Source organism: Thermobia domestica, chromosome 10 (assembly GCF_964235325.1).
Source record: "Thermobia domestica chromosome 10, izTheDome1.hap1.1, whole genome shotgun sequence".
In the NCBI taxonomy this organism is placed as follows: domain Eukaryota; kingdom Metazoa; phylum Arthropoda; class Insecta; order Zygentoma; family Lepismatidae; genus Thermobia; species Thermobia domestica.
Window position 1 is genome coordinate 19,283,862 of NC_137463.1, and position 26,361 is coordinate 19,310,222.

Here is a 26,361-nt window from a genome sequence, read left to right on the forward strand (position 1 = left end):
AACAACATGATCGAAATAAAATAGAGGCGGTCCAGTGATTGGATAGTTCTTATTTATCTAATGACTAAAGAAACTTCCATTTCTATGCATTCTAGAGTAGTCTAGTGTGAACTAAAAAAAAAAAAAAGAAAGAAAGAAAAGAAAAGAAAAAAACTAGAAATATAGCGTAATATTGTATTGTTTCATATGATCTTCATATTGTTGGTGAGAGGAATGTAAAATAATGATCAGAGGAAATATCATATCACGGAGTAAAAGGATATGAAGTTCCTACCCTCTCGTTATGCCAGTATAAGATTGCGCCTTACTGCCATGAAATTCGATAACATTGAGAACGAATACTACCGGAGTTATTTAGAAGCCAAACACTTGGATACGATAGTTCTTAATTTACAAAGAAACGTACGATAAATCGAGACCACTTCCATTACAAATGATTCACTTATTTTGAGTATAATTAATTTTCTCCTTAGCTCTTAACGCTTCTATTAGGAAATTGACACTTACTACAGATTATGTAAAAGACACATACAACTAAAATAGTATCTCATAAAAGTAATGTTGGGACATTTTGCTATTTTCCGCCGGAAAGTAAAAAATATCTGAATGCTTAAAAAAATCGCAGTCAAGATATCGGATGCAATCGCCGATTTCTATATTATGTACGTATTTTGCACTACAATACCACGTTTATTGATTTAGAAATAAATGTATTGAATCGTCCACAGGTAATTTGTGATTTTAATTGTGTGAATTGTAAAACGTAATTTATTTGAGAACATTGTTTTTGTTTTTTCCAATCGATTTTTATCTATTATGGAGCATGTTTAGTGAGTTTGTACTTTGAAAGATCTGTTTTTAAACACTTCATCATCAGCCTTTTGATTAACTTCATACTTCATATCGTGAAAATATTGTTTAAGGTTCTTATTTCTGCCTAAGTAATACATGAGCTTAATTTTGCTAAGACATTTACGGGAAAAAGTCTCTGCTCATAAGCAAATATACATTATAGGCCTATATATTGCTTTCAGAGAGCGATATACAGCAAATTGAAGTTAGTAAGTTTAGACATGCCTCAACATTCTATGTAGAAATTCATCAGTCGTGATAAAATGACATTCCTATGCATTGTGTTATAACAAATGATGTTCTACACGCGTACGCAAGTGGTTATCTATAATCGTAATTTTCTTAGGGGCATTGTTATTGTAGATTTGTTAGTTCATAGATGATGAAATGACTGTGCTTAAACCTATTCTAGCGTAATAGGAAGTTTCAATGTTTCTAACAAGAACTTTGCTTTGCTAAGAAAATATGAATAATGAAGGAATCCAGTGACAGTAGTTTCAAATTGTACCCACTTCTAGTTTTCCCCACTTCCTGGAGTCACAAATATACTTATTAAAATGGAATCGCACTAAATAGAATAAGTTATAAGGTATTATGAGACGACTACTCACATAATATATATACTGGTGCCCCCTAGTTAACGTGTATCCGATGTGTCAGATTTGGAAGAACTAAACGGATGAATTATAGCTACAATTTCATTTAAATAAGTATTTTGAGCTGCTTAGGTATCCGAAACGTTAGATGGCGTTATAGCCAAATTAATATCTTAGTCGTGGTAGTTGTTGACTATAGCTCAAAGCTTAAGACTTTAGTGTACACATTAAGTTCACTTTTAAGAGGTGATTTTAAAAAAATAAATGTTTTTTTTTTTTTCAATTACCAACAATGTTCGAATCAAGCTTTTTACGAGAGAAAACTTTTCCATACTTATTATTTTTACAGTGATTTATATAAAATGGGGATATCTCCCTGGCAGGGAAGAAATTATTCTTTGATGAACCGGAAAAATTACTTGAAAGAGGGAAATCCCCCCTTATCCCCTCGTTGATCCAAACCATGTTTACCAAATATGAAAGAAGCAAACTCTATATATGCCGGTGTATATAAGGCACGCCCATTTTCTGTATTCACTTTGAGCAAAAATTATTTTCATTGATTTATATAAAGTTATATTTTAGCAAGGAAATAGTGTTTTGGAAAAAGTTCACTTGCCTATACTGGGTTACTGTACATTACTGGAATGCTGTTGCATATCATAAGCAGGAAAAGAGGTAAAGAATCAGGAAAACTAACAGAAATTGAAATATCAAAGTGTCTATATTAGCATGTAAGATGCTGCATTTTTAAAATTTATTTTCTGATAAAAAAAAAAAAAAAAAAACGCAGTAGCAATACAGTACGAAGATGAAATTAGAACCTCCCGAGATGGAGTCTGTAGACGGGATAGAATCTCGAAAAGTGTCCTATGTGCTACATATACTTTAATTACTTTACACCAATACTAGCAAATATGTCATCCTGCATACTATTTTACTTCCCTTCCATCTGCATCCTTGACTTGACACAACTGAATGGTATATTCCTATTTTGCGTATTAAAAAACCTTCGGTTGTACTAAGATAACTTCAATATTAAAATTTCCCAGGTAGTTAATATACACATCTCACTCCAGATACGAAAGTTTATTTGCTAATACTATACACATACTTAGATGACGCTTAAAATGCAGGAAACTGGTACTGGCGTAAAAGGTTAAGTATGGTGTCTTAAAAATTGAATAGTAAGTTTATTTTCGTTCAAGTTGTCTGCGATACAAATATTAAGTCTTATCGAGGGAAGAACCGAGTCTAGCTAGTTAGTGTCACACAAAGTTCGAAATGAGAATATCAACGTGTGGTGAATGTATGTTTTAAGTGTCATATTTTGAGCAGTTCTATGACATTGTCATTACAAATTGGCCAGTGGTTCCAGAGGCGATTCCGAATATCGGCCAACGTTTTCATATTTTCAACATTTTGAGAAAAACTGTATTATTCTTAGATACATAGTTATCAGTAGATAATAGTAAAGATCCGATTTGAAAATTAACTGCCTTCGGCTGCAGTTCTCCAAGTTAGACTGATATCCACAAATAGCACCAAAGTTAACAGTAAATTCAGGGTTGTGTCTGAACACATTGAGTATTTTTTTGACTACCAGAACAATTTTTGAAAATAGCTTTATAGACGGAATGTGTTCAATGAAAGTGCACTGTGATGTTAGTTGGATGGTCTAAACATGAAAAGTGATGTCCCCATAGCCCCAGAACAAGCGTACTAGCTTTCGATGTCCGTGGTCATAGATTCAAGCTTTATGGGAGTACAATGCCACGGATGGAAACTCAAGAAATGGATTTCTTCCTCGTAAATACTATATCCCGTTCTTACACCTAAATTTGATATATTTGTAGTACTCCTTTTACCTGTAGAAGATTAAAAAAGGCCGATTTAGCATTAGGGGCGTAATTTCAGGAGGGCAGGGGGTGAAATTCCCTCTTCTGAGCTTGAGAAACATATGCTTTTTAATAAATTATACTAATATGCTATTAAAAAGCGTGAACCACTTTTGTTGGTAGATAATTTTGCTCCTCCTGGCAAACCCTGAAAGGACGCTGCTGTTTGACATTATATATATATCACACTCAGAATCAGGTATGATTCCATATTGTTAAAATGTAGTATTTCATTGTATTATTTTCAAATAACTAACTAGTTTTGCAGCTTGCTTTTTTCAGGTCACCCTCAGTTATATCTAAATTCAAAATTTGAGACAGAATTATTTAAAATACTCCTGCATAATGCCTTATGAAATTAAAGATAAAATTAATATTGCCTGAAATATATGCTCCCCATTTGCGTAGGGCTTGTGCTGTGTTGTATAACTTGGAGGATTTGGTTGGAATTTATTTTGATTTATTTATTTTTTTTGAAGTCTGGATGAGAAAAATGAAGCGTCTCACGTTTTTGCCGGCTAAGCTAAAGGAGACGGTGATGATGGGAAATGAATGAAATGGTGGAATGAAGAAAGTGGGAGGAAACGGGAGAACCCCAAGAAAACCCACGCACACGGTGTTTGAAGTATGGGTGACGAGATACTTTTGTTTATAATTATGCAACATTCCTTTCCCGAGATAATGCCATAGATTGAAAGTTATTAAACTGTATCGGTATCGGTAGACCTGCGAATCTGAGTAGAATTTATAGGATATAAATAATGTGCATGTGTATAATCTGCGCAGTTAGTTAAATGGGAACAGTACATACTAGTTTTTTCTTCAAATCAAGTGAAGTACTCTTTATTTACTCCCATCAGAAAACGTAGAAAAGCCTGTAGCATAATCTCGTTTTGTTCTTGTTTTGAGTCACTGCTGCAGACTATCTGCAATGCAAGACAGCACAGAGCCACTCATCACTCCCTTCCTCCACTCGTGGTCACGTTCCCCCTCCGCTGTTTAGGGTTACCATAGAAGCATTGGGAATAAAGATTTTCTTTTATTTTAGCGATTGTTTCATTTTTTTAACAGGCGTAAAGTTGCCAAAATTATCACGTTGAAACGTATTTTACATGTTGTGTAGCTATTCATACATAGAGCTTTTGTTTTGGAAATTAATATTCCCGATGCATATTACATACACATCATGATAAGTCATTGGCATGAATATTCACGTGTATAAATGAGAATAAAATATGACTGCGTTCACTTAAGAAAAAAAAAAAAAAGACGACATGAAAAATATGGTGTACTTTTTATCACAGGGCAAAGAATCTGTCTCGGAAAGAAATCATAGAAATATTCGGAGAGGATTGTGATTCATTGTTATTTTTATATTTTGAAAAATAGAGGGTAGGAGAATCAGAACCCATTATCCAATTTTGAAGAAATAACGATGTAATACTTTTAAAAAAAATACAAACTCACGGGTGATAGTGTTTGTATTTTGTATTCCATATGTCTGATATAATTGATTGTTTAATACAAGAAGTACATAGTATTTTCTTTTACGCTGTGTGTATTCGTACTTGAGTTCTTACTTCTTCAGTAGAGTACCGCAAAGACTTACAACAGGATATTTTTCAACCTTTATAATTTTTTCGTAATGTTTTTAGAACTTACGAACATGTAGTCGACATTGGAAACTTCATTTTCTTTCTTTTTCTTCTTAGTAAATAAAATGTAAATAAAATGCGATTTTATGCATTTTTCTTAAATAATATTTCAAAAATTAGCAGTTTTTAATTCGAATAATTTGTGTATTTGTTTTGAGTTTAACGTCCATTTAAGACACAGAGGTCGTATGAGATGTGGGCTAGCTTTTTAACATGTGAATCTTAACCGGAGGTGATAGAAAAACCTTGGTCTTCCGTACCCAAGATTATTTAGCCACTAGGGAGTTCTTCAAATAAAAAATAAATATGGTCGGATTAAGGGGGGCTTAGGGGGATATAGTCCTGGGCCTCCAGGTGGACAGGGTCCTCCACTCTGATCAAAAACTCAACTGGCTATCTGAAAAGAGTCATGAAGATACAATCATCATCAGAAAATAAACTGACCAAAAATATGAAACATGTTCCCTTAACTTTCCTACCATACTTTTGCAAAAATGTATTAGGTAAAGTCAGCAGGGGCCACACATTTTTTCTAGCCCCGAGCCTCCAGGTGGGTTAATCCAGCCCTGGTTAACTCTTTTATGAACTGTTATTCCGTACCAAGGTAATGCTTCTGAAAGCAAATTATAGCTTCATTCGATTAATAGTAGTAGTTAAAAAAAAAAAGAAGGATCATATGAGATATCGATAAGCAGTTACTTTTGAATACCTAATAATATCAATAGCCAGGGCTTGAAAAATGCAAACGCCTGCGCGCCAATGGCGAGTACGTTTTTTTCTTTCTTCATTTTTTCATTTAGCGAGTGAAGTTCGATCAATCAAAAACTTGAATTCAAGAGTAAATAGCAGATGGCACATGTTTTTTATTTGTAAAAGACATCCCAATAAACAACATAAGAAATGTAATGATATGTTTACTGTGTCGCATAGTGATTTTTGTTTATTTGTATAAACACTGTGATTGCAGAATGGTCTGGCTAGTAGAATTTTTAGCTGGCGAGTACTTGCAAGCAAGGTTTTTCAAGCCCTGTCAATAGCCTTTCGTTGATTGGCTTGAAGCTTAGCATCCCTTTCAGGAGCGATGCTATATCCAAGTCTTGAGAGCACAAATATCATATGTCCAGTTGTCTAAATTTTTCAGGAGACTGTTTCGAAGTTTCCAAATATTGGCAAAGATCAGATCGTGACTGAAATAGTTTTGGGATTAAGTTAAAACATGCTATAGACTTGCTGGCAGATCAAAGTATCATAGCAGATATCAAGCGATCGAAATAGCTGACAAAGTCAATATTGAGAAAAAATGGACAAAAGACATTTGTACTCTCATGACTTGATATGAGACGTTGACCTACAGCTTAATGTGGGATCCAAATTGTGAGCTTCGACCGGGAATCAAACTCAGGTTTCCCGCACCAAAGACGGATATGGTAATCGTGTAGGCATGAGGGAAGTTCCCTTCATAATTTCGGTATGCGCTTGTAACTTACGAATAAATTCGATCCGTTAATAGTATGTAAGAACTGAAATCTTCATATAGATAATTAAAGTAATGGAGTGAAATCGAATGACAATCTAAAAGACTTATAATGATAAATATTAAAGAACTTCGATGTTCTCGAGCATTTTGTGGGCCGCTCAGCTCAATTGTAATGAACACTTTTGAAATATGAATTCTTAATATTGTGTTGAAACGCGATGTACAGAATTTAAGTTTATTGTTTAGAAGCCAAACAAAGTGTAGTTTTACTTTTTCAAAGCATGTTTCTTGGCATATATAATGATCGACTTAAAATATGTATTCATAACAACTAGTGATGATTAAGAAACGTTACGACTAAGCACTAGCACGACCAGCGTGAGGTGATTTATGCTGTCGTGGTACGGGAAACAATGACCTTAACTATATACTATCTCGAAATCTTGTTGCAATTATCTTTTCTTGCTTTGATAAACAAAAAGAGTGTATGTAATGAAAGGCTTAATTTACGAAGCCTTTTTTTTTTTTTTTTTGTGTGTGTGTGTGTGTGTGTGTGTAGATGGGTCTCCTTGTGCTGTCGTGAGTTTTGAAAAGCCAGGTAAGAAAGAAAGAAAGCAAAGCACTGCAAAATAAAGTAAAGCGGTTGGCGAGCTGTTGGAGCAATTGTGTTGTTTCGTAACACTATCAAGTAATTCACCTCGGAAGTAGAACAACCGTGACTTCGCTTTCATTTCTTGTGCACGAAAAACTGGTTTTTGTTTTCGGTTCTCATAATAGCTTGTATCTATATTGAAATTTTTCATAATCGTTACCCACGTTGCAGTATATTTGTCCTGTCACGCCCTTGGAAGCTTTTCTTAAATGCGTATTTTCTGGTGATTTTCTTGTGACTACCAAACGGTTTGTAAATTTTTGCGAGGTGACAAGTCGGCATGATGTGAAATAAAAGTACGTGTTACTACTAATTAGTGATATTTTCTAATAGCCGTTGATGAAATGGACTGAAAAATAATTAAATGTAAGTTACTTTGTGGTTTTTTGTTTCTCTTAATTAATTTTAGGACTGTTTTCTTATCTGGCTTTTATTTATTTATTTATATTATTTGTGTTATGAAAATACTATTTTACTTTCGAGCAACTTAGGAGAGGTGCATTAAAGATTTTGTTTTGTTTTGTTTAAGTTTTGTTGTAGGGGAAAGGAAAATCGAGACTTGGACGGATTTACACGTTCCATAAACGACCAAACAGTTGTATTCAAATTGTCCTCTTCGTCCTCCTCCTAGAGACAAACAATACATTTACTTTTTGGTCAACAAATTTTAAACTTAAAATTCTCATGGGATTCGCTAAGACGTTCTGTTATATTTTCCCCCGCAGGCTTGGAAATAAAGGTTTACTAAGGACGGATGATGGCGACAATTTTGCTAATAGTTTCACAATATTTTATTTATAATTCATCGATAAATATTCCAACATAGATTTAATTTATAAGAATACTTAATTGTTCGTTTAAAAAACTTGAAACATTTTTTGTTCGGACGTTTTTTTTCTTCGAAAACACGTTTGACGATTTTGAACACATTCGTAAATTTTTATTATGAACCACATTACAGTATACCATAATCCATTTTTATCCGAACATCCAGAGAAGTATTCTGTTGAAGTAAAGAAAATTGAATCTGATTTTATTTGGACAGGAATTTCTCGATCAGTCATACTGAACAGGTAAACCATATATGTTACTTAGAGAGTCGGTCGTACAAAAATTGTCATTCTGCTAAAACTATTAAGTGTGTCAAGTCATATACTTGACTTTAGTCATAAGTTTAACGTTTCTTGCCTGTATCTGCGGTGGTAAATGAAAATAATTAGATAGCAAATATAATAAAATGAGTATAATGTAATACTAATCAAGGTTCAAATTTCTATCTATGCTGAGAAGAAAATAAATCTGTAGTTGAGCTCCTACTGTTCATTGAGTAAAATGATGTACAGAAAACAATAGTTCGCTGGGGATGGCCAAATTACGAATATATCAGATACGTGAATAATATCAATGTAAAGACAAGATGGACAGGATCAGTTTCATTTTGATAACTGGCATCGTTATCATCCAGGTAGAATTTTTGAGTTTGCAAAAAGGTTGCTTCCAGAAATTACGTATGAGTTATTCATGTTATTTTGTTCCGTGCAATGAGCTGCCTTAATTGGTATGTTTTACCTTTGGACACATATATTACATACCTACCTACATACATATATATACTATTGTGTAAATGTCATTTTGATTACTTTAATCATTTTGAAGTTCTGCCTGTGCCAGCGTATCTTTTGCATTGCTATCTTCACATGATTCTAGATCCTCCTTTTCTCTGTATCTCCTGTGTTTTTGGGTGTCGGCCCGTAAAACTGGATTTCTCACTTTTCTTCACTCCACTATCGATTGCGTATTGTTTGAGTGGGCAATGCTACCATCAGTATAAGATGTTCCCTTGTAAGAACAACATGACAGTGGTTCCCTATGCCCCATACTCACCTGACCTGGCCTCATGTGACTTTTCTTTTCCTCAAGCTGAAGCTTTGGATGAAGGGGCGAAGATTCGACAGCATTCCAGAAATTCAAGAAGAATCGCTGCGGGTACCTGACACTATTCCCTCCCCCCCAAAAAAAGACTTCCAGAAATGCTTCCAAGCATGGCTGAAACGCTGGGATCGCTGTATTAATGCAAGAGGGGAATACTTTGAAGGTGATGGAGGAATTTAACTTCAACGGTAAGAAACTTTCATTTTACAGATTCACTCCTGGAACTTTTGGATGCACCCTTATATTGATAATAGCATTGCCCAATCAAAAATACGCAATCGATAGAGGAGTGAAGAAAAGTGAGAAATCCAGTTTTACGGGCCGACACCCAAAAACACAGGAGATACAGAGGAAAGGAGGATCTAGAATCATATGAAGATAGCAATGCAGAAGATACGCTGACACAGGCAGAACTTCAATATGATTAAAGTAATCAAAATGACATTTATACAATAGTATAGTAAGCAAACATTGTTCCCACAAACATGTTCAATAACATCATATGTAATGCAGTGTTGCCAACTGAGCACAAAATGAAGTTTTGTTAAATGGCACGGAACACCAATTATAACATCTAGCAAATCTAATTATGAGTAGAGCCATACCTGTGAAGTCGTGATGTACAGTGTTGCCAACGTTTGAAGATAGGCCTTCTCGGATGTAGAGGAGTACATACAGTGATGCAATATTACGTGTATCAGAAAAGTGAGCTTACTAATTAATTGTCAATCCAAGCGCATGCATCATTTCAGTTTTATGTGTTGTGTTTAATACTTTTCTGATTGGGAAAAACTGTTTCAACACTGTGCTTCGTCCCTTATTTTCCTACTTCAGTGATTATATTCTTGTTTGTGGTCTCATATTTTGGTTTTAACTAGATCGAATTGTGCACTGTATGTACTCTTCTGCATCCAAGATCTATATAGGCCTATCCTCAAACGTTAGTAACATTATACATCAAGACTTTACAGGTATGTTTCTACTCATAATTAGATTTGCTGAATATTATAATATGTGTTCCGTGCCATTTAACAAAACTTCATTTTGTCCTCAGTTGGCAACACTGCATTACATATGATGATATTGAGCTTGTCTGTGAGTACAATGTTTGCTTATTATATTGTTGTGAAAATGCCATTTTGATTACTTTAATCATTTTCAAGTTCTTTCTGTGACAGTGTTTCTTTTGCATTGCTATTTTCACATGATTCTGGATCCTTCTTTTCTCTGTTTCTCCTGTGTTTTTGGGTGTCGGCCCGTAAAACTTTGGATTTCTCCCATTTCTTCACTGCTGTATCGATTGCACATTGTTTGATTAGGTAATGGTACTATCAATATAAGATGTTCCCTTGTTAGCCAAAAACTGCGCCACTTCAAAGGACCGGTGTGCAAGTGCATTGTCGTGGTGGAGAATGAGGTTCCGTTATGGCTTTTCTGTGGTCTTTTGCGACGCACATTTTCACGCAACCTTCTTAGGACATCACAGTAGAAGTCTACATTGACCGTGCTTCCATATGGGACAAATTCCCGATGTACGATCTTCTCTTGGTCCGATGTACGACCCAGGACTCTTCCATTGACAAGACTGCAGTTTAGTTTCTAGGTCGTAAGCATAAACAATGCTCTCATCGCCTGTAATGACGTTCTACCCAATGCCACACAGAATTTGATGCACACCCTTTGTTCTTCAACTTCCGACCTTCCGCCGAGATAAGAAAAATCGCAGATGGCTAATGTAAAAGGGGGTTGCCACGTTAGAAAAACTTGTAGCTGTCATTAAAAAAAAAAAAAAAAAAAAAAACTTTGAAACCCTACCATATTTTACCATGTACACACAGTCTTGAAAGGGTCATAAAACATTTTTTTCCATCTTGCAAGAAGTTGAACAGTGTGCAACTTTCTGGGACGTCTTGCTTGCTACCTGCTATCGCCCTCCCGCTGACATAAAGGAAAAACCAGTTTCGCCGCTTCCGAAACAACTGATTCTTTTGGACAGGGAGGGGCAGTGCGCCAAAATACACGTTTTTAATTAGGTTCACTGTTTGTCTACTAGAGTGCAGTGCTGCATAGGTTGGAATACCTTTCTTGCTTTCAAGAAATTATAATATGTACACAGTAAATAGAAAAGGTTGAATCGGGTTGCAAGGTTTTTAATGACAGCTACAAGATTCATTTAACGTGGCAATGTGGCCTAAGACACACACGAAAACACGTGCAACATTCAAACGCTTGCACTTCAAACCACGCTACTTGGCACATTGGCTCACAAGACACCACCGCAACACATCCTGGCGGGAAACTGGTGAACTGCAAGTGGTTTGTATGTTATGAGCACTGTTATGGAACTTTTGGTTACACCCTTGTATATATATTCTCGTTAAATGCTAATAATGCTGAATTTTGCGTTTAGTTCTGTGGAATTATATGTATCGTATAGGAAAGGGCGAAACACAACTGATAGCACTGTTAATTCGTATTGCATCAGAGTTAATGCTCAGTTAGTCTAGATTGATGCAGAAAGTAAATTTTATTTATGAAGACAAGAAGCCACGTGGTTCAACTTCATTACGGTTTGGTTATATATGTGTCTGTTACGGTAATACAAATCGAATTGATACGTTTAAACTGTGCTAAGAATCTCTCATTTTTGTTTCTTCTATATAATTACTTTTTTTGAGGTTCTTTACTTCTTTTGAACTTTTTATATTGTTTAAGCGTTTAACCCAAATGTGTGAAAGAACAGTCAGCGAACATTAAATAAAATTTATGGGCTGTACTGTTCTTCTATTCATCTGCAGTGATGTGGAAACAATCACATACACAATGCAGATAGCATCGTATGTTCGAATGCCCTCGTTTCAAGCCTCCCATATTTAGATTAAAATCAGTTGTTTCGTAAGAATTGTACTCATCGTAAGTACATATAAGGTTTTCAGATGGTAGAAAGTCCCGTACAAATCACCAGCATAAAAGTTTTTTTATTATTATTATTATTAGTGTGCCTTGTATATTCGCATACTTTCTCGTGTATCGTGTAACGTTCTGGGGAAATATTTTGAGAAACACGCCATATTGCACAACAAGAGGAAGTAAAAGCTATGGGAAAGTAGGCATCTGACTCGTATCAGAGATAACTGCATGTGGAAACGGGTGCATCCGCGGAACGTTTTAAGATACATATGTTGCAACAAGTACGTAGCATGCTGCAAGATGTTTTCTGTTGATTTAGCGCGAGGCTGAGAGCAAAAATGGAAAGGTGAATTACACGCAAAATGTTAAATACACAAAAAAGCGAATGTGCTTACTGATCATACCATTGAGGCGTGAAGAATAAACCGAGAAAAATAGGAGATCAATGGCGTCAACATTATCAGATAGTCCCTAAATAGTTTTGAATTCACTCCTCAATCGGTAGCAAGATGCTATTTATTAAGAAGCAATATACTTAAGCATAGAAGATTTCCAGTTGTAATGCTGAAAACCTTAATATTTTGTACAAGTAATATTAGTAAAAAAAAAAAAAAAAAAAAAAAAGGACGTAAATGAGTGATCGTGGAAAATTAGGAATTACAGGGAGAAAATACTAATAAGCCATTACATAGTATAGTTAAAAACGTATTATTTTTGATCTGCCTTGTAAATATATGTGAACACAATATAATATCAGCTTATATGAAGTTCCCATGATTTTCGAGTCTCGAATATCGTCGTTACGTTCGAGCTCTTCGTCTCCAATATAAAGCCTATTACGGTTAAAAAAAAAGAAAGAAAAAGAAAAAAAGGCTGTTTAATGCGGAGGTCATAACTTAGTATTTTTTCTGATCTTTAAAATCTTGGGGTTTATTAATTGTAGCGTAATTGAATGCTCGTCAGTTAACATCTAAGCATGGGTAGTAAAATTACGCAGTAATAAAAATCTCAGAGATGCTGTGAAGATAAATTTTGGTATTGTGCTGTGTTTTTGTTTTCAACAAATAAATCCTATTCCCTAGTCTAGTGGCTCGAGTGCGCACCTTTGATTCATGGGGTCCCGGGTACGGTTCCCGCTAAGAAAGCATTGTACCTTGAACGCATTACTGTGGTCAAGATTCCACCTTAAACTGCGCTCCATATCTTACATAGCTCGGTGCTAAACGGGATGCTTAACTGTAAAGCAACCTGCTAATAATGATAATAAACGGCAAATCTCAGGAATGCACGGAAAACTCATGAAGCATTGAAGCCATATCTCCAGGGTGTGAGTAAGGTGTAGAATAGTTGGAGCTTTATGTGACATGTTCGAAATGATTCTACCTCCTTGTAATACAGTAAAGGCCCTAGATTGTTTTCTAGATAAAACGAAATTGTTTTCATAAGAGGAAGAGTACAGATGAAGTGTAAGATCGGATTTCCATGCTACATCAATCATTTCCTTGTTAAAAAGTATAGTTTTTGAGAAAGTGTACAAATGTGTTAGGAAGTTTTAGGAATGGTCTGAACCTGGTGCACCCCTATGGGTACGCCCCTGCATACTGCTCTTTGAGGGATGATTGCACTACCAACAATAGTAACATAATGTGGGACATAGTTAAATCTGTTTTGTTGCAAATTTCATTCATGCTGGAATATATGATCTCAGCCACAATGTCGCAATTGAAGTACAATTTATGTTTGACTAAGAGACCGTCAAACGTGCCCGATGTTTGGTATAGAAGGGGCAGTTCTTCGGCTACTGACCTGGTTTTCCTGTCTACGTAGAACTCAGTGCTATTCGTGACGTCAAGGGCATCGGTGCATGAATCCTAATAGAAAAGTTGAAAGATAATAACAATGGAGAGAAATGTTGAATGGGTTTTCCATAATTAAATATTTTCGCTGCTTACAATAATTGCGCTTAGCAGGCAAAATCATTCTCTGTGTTATTAAATAAAAATTATATTCAGCAGTGATTTATGTATTCGGCAGTTACTTAGAAGTAATAGAATGAAATTAAAGGCAAATTATGTATTGTTCACAATGAAAGGCCAGAAGCAGATACAAAATAATATCATATCACATCACAAAGGGGTTTGTTCCACTTTTCTTGATTATAACCTGCAGAATTCTAGCTATCATTTACTCATATAAGACGAGGTATTTGGTCTAGGAATTAATTCGTGCGGTTGGTACGCACACATTGAAGCTGTAGTACAAACACAAAATACATAAATACCTTAAGAAAAATATTATCCATCGCTAGCCACCACTTTCGCCCATCTGTCAGGCAATGTACGGATTCCGTGGCGAAAGAAGTCCTCATCCTTGGAAGCGATCCAGTCAGAGACCCATGTTTCGATATCTTCTGAAGAAGTAAACCGCTGTCCAATCAAATCGTTGTTCATGCAATCGAACAAGTAGTAGTCCGAAGGAGCAACGTCTGGTGAATACGGCGGGTGGGGTAAAACTTCCCATCCGACATTTTCTAAATAGGTTTTGACCGGTTTTGCGACATGTGGGCGAGCGTTATCATGTTGAACAATAAGTTTATCATGTCTGTTCTCCCATTCTGGTCGTGTTCTGGCCAGAGCTTGCTTCAAACGCATTAATTGTCGTCGATAACGTTCTCCATTCATAGTTTCACCCGGTTGCAGCAGCTCATAGTACACCACACCTTTCATATCCCACCATATGCACAGCATAACCTTTGCACAGTGAATATCTCGTTTTGGTTGTGATGGACCTGGTTCACCTGGTTTCACCCAGGCCTTTTTTCGTTTAGGGTTCTCGTAATGGATCCACTTCTCATCACCCGTAATAATTCGATGCAGAAACCCCTTTCTGCTCTGTCGTTGAAGCAGCAATTCGCAAATGGTTTTTCGTCTTTCAACGTCTCTGTCTTTCAATTCATGTGGAACCCAGTGTGACATCTTTTGAATCATTCCCATGGCTTTCAAGCGTTTGGAGACTGTTGTTTGATCAACGCCTAATGCTGCTGCAAGTTGTTCCTGCGTTTGACACGAATCCTGCTCGAGCAATGCTGTCAATTCTTCGTCTTGAAATTTTTTTGGCTGTCCAGCTCGCTCTTGGTCTGCCAAGCCGAAATCACCACTTCTAAACCGTGCAAACCACTTCTGACACGTTCGCTCAGCTAGAGCATGGTCACCATACGCTTCCACCAAAATACGATGACTTTCAGTCGCACTTTTCTGCATGTTAAAGTAATGCAGCAGGACACCCCGCAAAAACACTTTATCAGGCACAAATTGCGCCATGTTCACTTAACTACAAACTGGTGTTGTTGACGCTTTAATCCACTGTCCTATACTACTAACGATACGCGATGACAGGGGTTTGCAACACATGTGTGGATACACGGAACTGTGGGACGCTCCGTTCGTTGCGCCATCTCTTGTCCACCCGCACGAATTAATTCCTAGACCAAATATAATTAAGGATTAGTGTTAAGTTCTGAAGTGTTCAGTGAGAGCTATTAAAACACAATATTTTTGAATTACTTAAAGATTATTATTACTATTTATAATTCCTATTTAAGTGGCTCCCTCGTGGCTGTACCTGCCTCTTTGTGTGCTGGAGTTGCAGGTAGGGGTGTTGAATAAGGCTAAGGACGTATCGAACTTCAGGAGTGAAAATTTATCGAGTTGTCATCGGTTACACGAAACCGTTCGAGTATTTGAAATTATCGAGGTTTCGAGTATTATCGAAGTTTCGGGTATCATAGAAAGTTCGAATATTATCAAAGTTTCGGTTATTATCAAAAGTTCGAATGTTATCAAAATTTTAGATAATTTTGAAAATTGATTATTAGAGAAATTTCGGGTCTACTCGAAATTCAGTATACTGAAAAATTAACAGAATTTCTAGTATTCTCAAAACTTCGGATGTTATCGAAATTTCCAGCCTTATCCCAACTATCAATATTATTGACATTTTGGTTATTGTCGAACCATTACGAAACTTGATTCGCCGAGTAATGAGAGGTTTTGGTAAAGTCTTTAAGGCATTTGTCTTAAAGACATATGGGAAGAAACTTTTCTTTCACTTCATTTCAAGGGAGGTATTTTTTTTAAGTGAACACCCTGCATATATGTAATACATATTATGTACATCTGTGATAACCTTGATTGCATTGTTTCTTCCAAACACTCCGACAATCCCGAACTTTTCAACATATTCAAACGACTCAATAAATTGCGGTCATACTGAGATATTTCAGTATTTGCTGCTTTCAAGCAATCTGAGACTCACGAACAGTTTGTGTGTCTCGCACTTTTCGAATGTTTCTAACATTTCGAATGTATTGAGTACTTCGAGTGTCTCGAACACTTTGAACACCATTGTACGACAGTTACAACTGACGCTCAACCGCCTGCATCAGTGCTCCCTTCGCTCTGGCTTCAAGTTCTCCTCTGCCAAGACCAACTGTGTGTACTTCTGTCGTCTCCGAAACTGTGCTTTTGATCCAGATCTTTCCTCGGAACCTGATCGCCTCCAATGTGTTGAGTGTATTCGTTTCCTGGGCCTCCAGTTTGATCGCTGTCTTACATGGAATCAGCATGTTCGCGCCTTGAAGTATAGCTGTCTCCGCTCCATGAATTTGTTGCGCCTACTTTCTAATACCGCCTGAGGTGCTGACCGTGTTGTGCTGCTTCGCCTTTACAGAAGTCTCATTCGATCGAAGATTGATTACGGCTGTGTGGCTTATAGTTCTGCTCGTCGCAACGTACTACGCTACCTGGACACCGTCCACCATCTGAGTCTGTGAATTGCCACTAGGGCATTTCGTACGAGCCCAATCCGTAGCCTATATGTCGAAGCTCACGAACCGTCTCTGTTGCACCGTCGCCAAGTCCTGCAGCTAAGATATCTACTTCATCAGAAGGCCATTCCTGATCATCCCTCTGGGTTTACGTTGGAAGCTGCTCCTCGCCTTCAACGTTATCAGGCACAGCCTACAGTCACCAGGCCTTTTGGAATCCTTGCCTTGGAACTTCTGACAGATCTTGCTGTCGAGCTACCTCTATTTGCTGTTTTGGGTTTCCTGCCACTTCCACCCTGGCACCTGCTTCCACCGGCGATCAACTTCTCTTTGGCGCAGTTTAAGAAGGCAACTACCAGTGACCAGGAATTTCTCTCTCTCATGGCCTCCTATCCGGGCTACCGCTTCATTACCGATGGCTGCAAGCAGGATGACTCTGTTGGCTGTGCTTTGTTCTGGAAGTCCACCGTTCCCGAGTTCAGCTTCATCCCTTCTGCACCGTCTACACCGTAGAATTGGTAGCCATTTTGAAAGCTCTTCAGCACGTTCGTCGCCGCCAGCTTCGCGTTATTGTGATCTGCTCCGATTCCAGCAGTGTCCTTCATAGTCTTGCCAATGTCACGTCTCCGCATCCACTTGTCCAGCAAGTACTACTTCAGTTCAATGGTCTACTTGCTGAGGGCTATGATCTTCGATTTTGTTGGTTGCCAGACCATGTTAGCATCCCTGGAAATGAGCTGGCCGAAACTGCTGCGAAGGAGGCTGCTCTTCATGGTTGTCGTTGCCACCTCCCTGCTCCCAACACTGATGTCCGTCATGTCTTTTCTCGTCTTCTGCATCAGCGCTGGCAGTCATCATGGGATCAGCAGATCAACAACAAACTCCATGCTGTGAAGCCCCGTCTTGGAGTCTGGTCGTCGAACTCCCGCTTTTCACGATTGAAAGAGAGGATTTTTGGCTCGTCTTCGGATTGGTCATAGTCATTTGACACACAGACACCTTCTGCAGAGAACTCCTCCTCCTGACTGTAGCCTCTGTGGTCAGCGCTTGACTATTCGTCATCTTCTTGGGGACTGCGTGCCTCGTGCGCCTGTGCGTGTTCAGTTTGGCCTGTCCGCTGACCTTCGAACTCTGCTCAGCGATGATACTGGCATCGTCTTGAAGGTGTTCCGATTTCTGCGACATCAGCAAGTTCTATCAGCCATTTGACTTTTCTGTGTGGTGACTGTGCAGTGTTTTGTTCTGTGGGTGCACCGCTTTTAACATTTGTTACATTATTTATTATTTTATCTTGTGCTTTTCTTTTTCTGCACTCAGCTTGGTGCCCTGAGTGAGACCTTGTCTTCCACGGACAGTACGGTTTTTATCTGGGTGTGGTTGCGTCTCTTCGCGTATACTGCATGTCTTCTTACCTAGTGATGGGTGCTAAAAGACCTCCGTCGTCGGCGCACCCACCCCAACCTTTTCAATTCAATTCAATTCGAACACTTTGAATGTCTCGAAAGTTCGACGAAATTAAAATTCTTTATCGACGAAACGGTTTTTAAATTTTATCGAATTATCAATTGCTCGGAACAGCCCTAGTTGCAGGTTCCAATCCCACAGGGATCTCTTGTGATTCGGTTTGGATCTGACGTTATACTGTAGGTTCACATCTCATATAGCCTTGATGCTGAATTGAACGTTAACTCCAATCCAACCACCCAACGAACCCATGAACCAAAATAGTAGTAAAATAACGGTAGTAGCTCAAATCTTGATTTATAACACGTTATCTGTCCATGTAATGTAAATATTTGTTTAACATTTTCAGTGTTTACAACAAACTTTCATCAGATTATTTCTGTAAATTATTGACGTTTGGAAATATTATCAGGATTCTGATCACACACCAACACATAGGCTACGTGTTAATAAATGTAGGATCCGCTATACTTGGAATTTAGAACACTTAATTCAGATGCACCCCACCGGAAACTGAACACGGAACCTCTTGATTAGAAGGCAGTGTGCGTATGCTGTCACTAGCAAGGGGAGTCTCGTGGATTAATTGAAGGCTCCACTACCATTCAAGCAACCCACGGATTGTGTTGAAAATGCAGGAAGATATAAGGAGAGAACATGGAAGTTTCATTGTGATGGCAGGTAAAAAAAAAAAAAAAAAAAAAAAAAAAAAAAAAAATCGCTAGAAAACGCGCTGTCATTATATAATTGTTAAATTACAATTCAATGTAGCGAACGGAATACTGTTGATATTAAAGTATCGAATAATAATAATAGAATTTTGTTTGTATTAATAGCAGCCAACCATTATCTAATATTAAGCTTCATTGGCATCCAAAAATTAGTTGTTGCGCCCAAGCCTTTGCCCTGCACAACACTATAGGCTAAAACCGTGTTTAATTAAAATATGTAATTGTTTACATTTAACAATGTTCTCTTGGAGTTTAGCCACCAACCACCCCGAACTCGTACCATATTTTAAATGTATTTTTATTAAACTATCCTGCAGATACCTACTTCTGTTAGCGTGACTGTCTATAATTAAAACTTAGCAGGACTGAGTGCAACGTTTGTCATTATCCTTTGCCTTTCTACAACCAGTATTATAATTCTCTTAAGCAAGGCTGTGTAACATTCCGGAATAGTGAGACGTACAGACTGACGTGTTCCCCCCCCTTTTTTTTTTTTTAATATTTACTAGTGATTCATTGTATCATCATCATAGGTATTCTGCTATTATTGACAGTTCACTTGCCGTAGCTGAGAAACTTCCATGCTCCACGGTCTTCCGCTAACCTCTTCATCTTCACGTACTATTTTTCTGTTTTGATATCGTCCATTAATTCTAGTCTTCTTCGCCCCCTCCTTCTCTTTCCTGCCACCATACCCTCTAGCACGTCCCTCATGTTACAGTTCCTTCTTAGCCAGTGCCCCAACCAGTTTCTCTTCTCAAATATCTAAAATTGTTCTTTTCTTCCCCACCATTTCTAACACCCTCTCATTCGTTTTCCGCTCGACCCAGCTAATTCTCCATTCTTCTCCACACTCATATTTCGACTAAATATATCTTAGTGCGTTTGTTTCTCGATATTTATAACATTCAATTCATATGATCTGAACAGTGATGTTAGATTCATTTTTTATATACGGGAGACAATCGGTAAAGTGCTTATTAGATTTTAGCCAAATGAAAAAATAGAATTGTTTTCGTCCTGTACGTAAAGACTCAGTTCATCATAGATAACATGCTTTTCGTCCTTTAAAAAATCATAGAGTATAAATATATGCTTAAAAATAAAGATTGTAGGGTTTATGGAATCCCTGTGGGGTGAAAATTCAGAAGTGAATTTGTGTTAGAAATTACCTGTTTATTAGCTACTAGTAAGTTATATAACCACACAACTATCGAAATTACATTTATGACAATAATGCACTGTTCAATGAGAGAGGTTAACAGCCGCAGAAGACGCTGACTTGGCCTCATATACAGGGTGTTTATTTATTATGTAGCGAAAATCCACTGGTGAAATCCTCACACCTAAACAATAGAAAAAGTCAATATAAACATAGGGCGAAAAACACGTTGTTTCAAAGTTACGAGATACCGAAATCGAGAAAATTGTAACTTTGAGGCTGACTACCTCAAAAACTATGAGATATATCGAAGGCGGTTAAAGAAATATTAGAGGAACTAGTACACTGTCTTGTCCAAAAAAAAAAAAAAAAAAAAAAGTTTCACAGTTGGGACGTATCGGCGCAACGGATTTTATAGAAGCAGCTGCGGTATAGGTTCCGCTCTTGCACCTCTCTCTCTAAAAATCATGTGCGCCGGTACAACCCAACTCTGTAACATAAGTATTTAGATAGACAATGTACTAGTTCCTCTAATATTTCTTTAACCGCCTTTGATATATCTCATAGTTTTTGAGCTAGGCAGCCTCAAAGTTACAATTTTCTCGATTTCGGCATCTCACAACTTTGAAACAATGCGTTTTTCGCCCTGTGTTCATATGGATTTTTTTTTTATTATTATTATTGTTTAGGTATGAGGATTTCATAAGTGGATTTTGGCTACATAAAAAATTAACCCCCTGTATATGCAACTCCATATTTCGTTGTTCGGCGGTATAGCGTGTAGGAAATAATGCTTAAAAGAAACTGGTAGGAAATTTGCCGATCTTCTGAATAGTTAATATCGGGGATGCACCTACGGTGAGTCTGCTGAGTTCGGACCCTCCCAAACTTCCTAACTCAATACACTTGTACACTTTCTCAATAAACTACTACTTGTTTAATAGTGAAATGATTGATGTAGTATGAACATTTTATTTTACACTTCGTCTGTGCTATTTATCTTTATTTCTTCATTTTTTTTTTCTGAAGATATACTAGGTGAAAGTATTTTACAATTACTGATCCTGTTTTCAAATGCAAAATAATACCCGTTCAATATTACATGATGTAGTGGCTTGTAGTATTGGACCCCTCCAAACAAAAATTTGAGTGCGTGCCTGGTTAATATGTTTAATCTGTTGATATCATGAAGTGGTGAAAAATTTTGATGGAAGAAAAACGCTTCTAAAATACTCAGAAGTGGCTTTTGAGGGAATCGTTTACTGTTAAGGAATATGTGTGTTATATGTTTACAAGATGCACTTGAGAGATTAACCAAATTTCTCATTTAAACGTTACTGGAACGTTTAATATTGTCCTATTATCAAGCTTCTTTGATAAAGTAAAGCATAGTGTGTACATTCAGGAACTTAAGAAAACAATGTTTATTCGCAATTTTGAACAGATGTGCGTACAAATTAGGCTACTATTCCATGCATCGTGAAGAATAGCTCGATAATAAGAACATTCTGTTAAGTTTCTAATAAGGGATATATTCGTGTTTCGAAGGAATAAAAGAGTACAATGAACACGTTACAAAATACTGCATGTAGAATATTGGTTTCTAAAAATGTGACGCCAATCATTGCGGATTACAGGAATACAGGTGTAATAATTTATATTAAAGATTCATGTGTAAATCTTGTTTATGAGGAATCGATAATGTATAATGCGTATGAGCCGGATGGCTTGTGTTTGTTTGAAGAGATAAGATAACTAAAGCTTATATTTTCCTTGTGTAGCATCAGTGTTTCGTAATACACGATGCTTTACGTGACAGAAGTAATTACGGAATTTGTTTGACGTGTACATTTGCCCCCTTCACTTGCATTGTATTTGTGTATTACATAGAATTCAAACTGAGGTATAGGCTTGCCAATTACATTTTCCCCATAAGTTTTTGTTTTTCTGTCACGTTTTACTGTGTGGAACCATATACGTATATCATATATTGCCAAAAATCTTCGTTTTCTCTGTCTGCGAAGTCTGGAAAGCTTTCTCTAGTATATTCACATTAAATAACAGTATGAATAGTTAGATATGTAGAGACGAAACTCTTTCGTTAATGCGATGTGTGCGAAACTTGAAAGAAATGCGTATATGTTTGAGGAAATCTCAAACTTTTCGTTTCAGAAGCAGAAATCACGTTTATACCTACGTATTATCGCGAATTTTTGCAAAATTCTGCATTACTTGCGATAAATGCGAATGAAAACGAAAAAGTGGAATTCTTATTAATTATTGCTAATAATAATTAAAAAGGTCATTTCCGATATTATTTAATTTAAAAGAACGTTGCATTTACGAAAAAGTTATTTGATCCAGAAACTCTTTCACTTTGTAAAGATGAAGACATCAACAAAACTGAACTATTGTTTAAATCCTTGACATCGTTTTGTGGTGAAAATGTTCATGATCTGCTGGTTTCTTACCATGAATTTAAAAGTAAGGTTATTGAAGTTATCAACAGTGAGGATAAGGAAGTTGACATTCTATCATTGTTAAACAGTTTAAAAGTTAACCACAGGTCTTTTGCTGTCAGTACGTTACGTCCAATATAGTTGCTAGTCTCGAGTGTTGATGCCGAGAGATTCTTTTTCAAGTATAATATGATTGTTTCTGACAGGAGAACAGACTTAAAAATGAATACATTAGCTAGAATGTGCACCTAATCGAGGTACATCCTCATTTTTGTATTAAATGTACACCTTATTACTAAAAATATACTGTTTACAAGTTCAATATGTTTAAAAAAAACATGCTACATTTAAAAAATAAATGCGAAAACTGTGATAATTAATGCTACAAAATACGTATCAAAATTGTTGCGATAAAGTTTCATCTCCGTAGATGTTTTTGAATTTAGCTCCCATGTAGTGAAGTCTATATATTTCAGGACAATAATGTCATTTTAGGTTTTGTTGGGGCAGGGGGCAAGACTTTCCAGTATAAGTAGTTTCACGTTTCTCATTGGTATATTGTATTACTAGCAGAATGCCCGTTCTTCGCATGGGGAGAATAGTTTCATTTTGTATATAAGGGCACCAAAAACTGTCACTAATTAACTTAGGGACCCCATCATCATCATCATAGGTATTCTGCCTTTATTGGCAGGTCACTTGCCGCAGCTGAGAAGCTTCCATGCTCCACGGTCCTCCGCTAACCTCTTCGTCTTCGCGTATGATCTTTCTGTTTCAATATCATCCATTAATTGTAGTCTCCTTCGCCCCCTCCCTCTCTTTCCTGCCACCACACCTTCTAGGACGTCCCTCTTCTTAGGCAATGTCCCAACCAGTTCCTCTTCCTCTTCCTAATACTATCTAAAAGTGTTCTTTTCTTTTAGGGACCCCTAAAACTAAGGATTCGACACTACTATAGGTCTTTTCGATATATCTCCCCTTCCCCCTCCTCAAGTTATACGTACTTTCAAAGTGAAATAATAAAAACCAACAGAGGCTCGAACCTCATCTATGTTGAAAATTTTCTCGAGATCGGTTGGGTGGTTCAAGAGTTATTAAGTTAGAAACATAGGCACTTTCATTTATAAAGATTGATTAATAGAGATGCAAAAAAGCCGGTTTTCTTTTTTGAATCGATGCTTTTTTGCACATAAAAAGGCGGCTTTTTTTGGGGGGGGGGACGAGAATTTTTGGAAATTTTGGCTTCTTTCATTTTCATGATTTTTCTATTTCAATAGCTTTCTTATAGTATACTCTATAGTTAATAATGCCATATTTAGCTCTGAAATTCATCATCATGATTGATGGAGCACCTATTTTATGAATTAAAGTAAAAATAAAGTACGTAGTATCTGAGGGCAATTTTACAGGCTATTTAAATTTATTTTAACTTCTGAGTTATCGACATATTTTTCTTCTCTAGATCATTTCTTTCTGGTCACCCGTGTTTCGAGTAGTACCAGAGGTGTAGGCCTTTCTAAAATCAATAAACAGTTGATGTACTGGTTTATATATTCCCATTTCTTTTCGAGTATTTGTCGAATGGTAAATATCTGGTCGATAGTTGATCGATTTCGCCTAAATCCACACTGATAATTTCCAATAATTTCATCCGCGTATGGGATCAATCTTATTAATAGAATATTAAGAGAAATGCCTCGATAATTATTACAATCAGTTGTGCCGCCTTTCTTGTGAATTGGAACAGTGATTGATTCTTTTCACCCTTCTTAAATGTATTCCATAAGTTTTCTTTTTGTTAAAAATTCAGAAATCTTCAAGACTGGGTAAACCGTGATGGTGGTATACAGTATATTCGAGCTTAGGAACCCACCCGCTCAGATGAACAGTCTGTTACGCATATGATCCATGAACAGAAAATTCGATACTTTCCCGATTCTGAACAAGCTTAAGGAACAGTCAGTGCATTATAGAATTCGAAACTTTACCAATTTTGCAGATCCGAAGCACCTTATAGGTGGTAACAGATTATTACGTATGTGATCAATCAATAAAAATTTTGTTCGAAATATTCATACAATGTATATGAAAGTTAAAACTTAACTGAAAAATTTCAAGAATGTACAGAACCACTCGAAACGAAGCTCTTGATGTGCAGATTTGTGTCATATTTTACTTTATTTTGTTTCAAAAAGAGGGTGTGTGATATTTTGAAGTAAAAATACTACATACAATTTTGCTAGTTATTTGTGTATACCTAAAAAAAAAAAAGAGTACTTATTGTATATAAGAGGTTAAAAAATTATTACATATATTAGTTAATCCTTTGAAATTCATAATGTAAATATGTTAAGAATTTTAAAAAATCTTCGAAATTCATGGTTTATTTTAGGGGTTTCATATTATGATGTGCATCAACCACTAATTAAATGAGTTTTTGTGTTTTAGAGAAGCGAAACAAAATCTGCTTTATCAATTTAAAGCAAAATTAAAAAAAAAGTCCTAATCGGAAAAGCGAAGCAGAAAAAAGTTTTTTTTTTTTTAAAAAAAAAAGAGCTGTCTTTTTTTCGAGTCGTTGCATCTCTATTGATTAATATATACGTATGAAACCAGGGGACAATTACCCCTCTCGTCAGGCTCAAATAATACTCCTAGTGTAGGGTCCAATTCGTAATGAAGGCCACAGCTGCTTAGAGAATGTTTCAAATGCTTAAAGAAAGTCTGAGTGTAGAACGTCAGAGCAGTGACGAGGATGCAGAGTGATATGTTAACCATAAACATGTATCAATCAACGTAAAATGATCTGTAATAGTGTTCGTGAACTGTTAATATTTTGTTGTTACACAAGAACTAAATGGAGCAGAGGAAAATTGAATTGTGAAGAATCATATTGTTCTAACATAAAGTAAGAGGCAAATTTTTACCAAAGCATATACTATTCAATAAAGAATAGCATTACAGTTTCGGCAAAGTACCTTTGCCTTCATCAGACACATTCTACAAAAGAGAATCCTAGCATTTATTCAGAATTAGAGACTCAGTATGGTTGGAGCTATCTCATTAATTTGAGTCCAATTTGTGACTAGTCAAGAATGATGGTATTATTAATGAGATTATCATTATTCTTCAGATTATCACGTTTTTACATTAGATAGACGGCTGAAAAGCTAATGATTGGCAGTACAAGAACAATCCTTTGTGAAGTTCGAGAAAGAAGCTGCGGCGTTGTTGACCGAAGCGAGCTATGCTAGGTGCTGATAATGAATGACGTATGCAGCGAGTCGCAAGTGATAATTTCAGAACAAAGTTGTCATAATGAGTCAGAATTTTGTATTCATTTTCATAATTTGAGTGTATTCAGATGTAAATCAAGTTTTTTGTTGCATTTACTTATTGCTACTACGTACTAACCACTTCTTCCTGAGGGAATATAAAAATTCAGTATTTGATTTGAGCGTCACAACACTATATCGTTTATCATGTACTTGAATTAAACAGACCGTTGTTCGAAATTTTCTTGTGTTTGCAGGACTTCTTTAACTCATTATCTATTTTGGGTGGGGTGGAATGGAACATTTATATTTTGATTAATTTTAATGATATTAGGTATATGTGTTATTATTGTGTTAGTAGTACTGGATATTGATATACAGAAGAAAATTATTTAGCATAGCTGGTTGTCATTGTTTAGGTTTAGAGTTGATTTATTACATATTTCTTTTACTTCTTGATGTTATCATTTAAAGTG

General features: G+C 36.4%; 1 protein-coding gene across 3 annotated transcripts in view; it reads left to right on the forward strand.

The window, feature by feature from the left end:
* Positions 1-26,361, forward strand: part of trc (Serine/threonine-protein kinase tricornered) — a 230,655-nt gene that overhangs the window by 117,249 nt on the left and 87,045 nt on the right. The gene's annotated exons all lie outside the window — the stretch shown is intronic.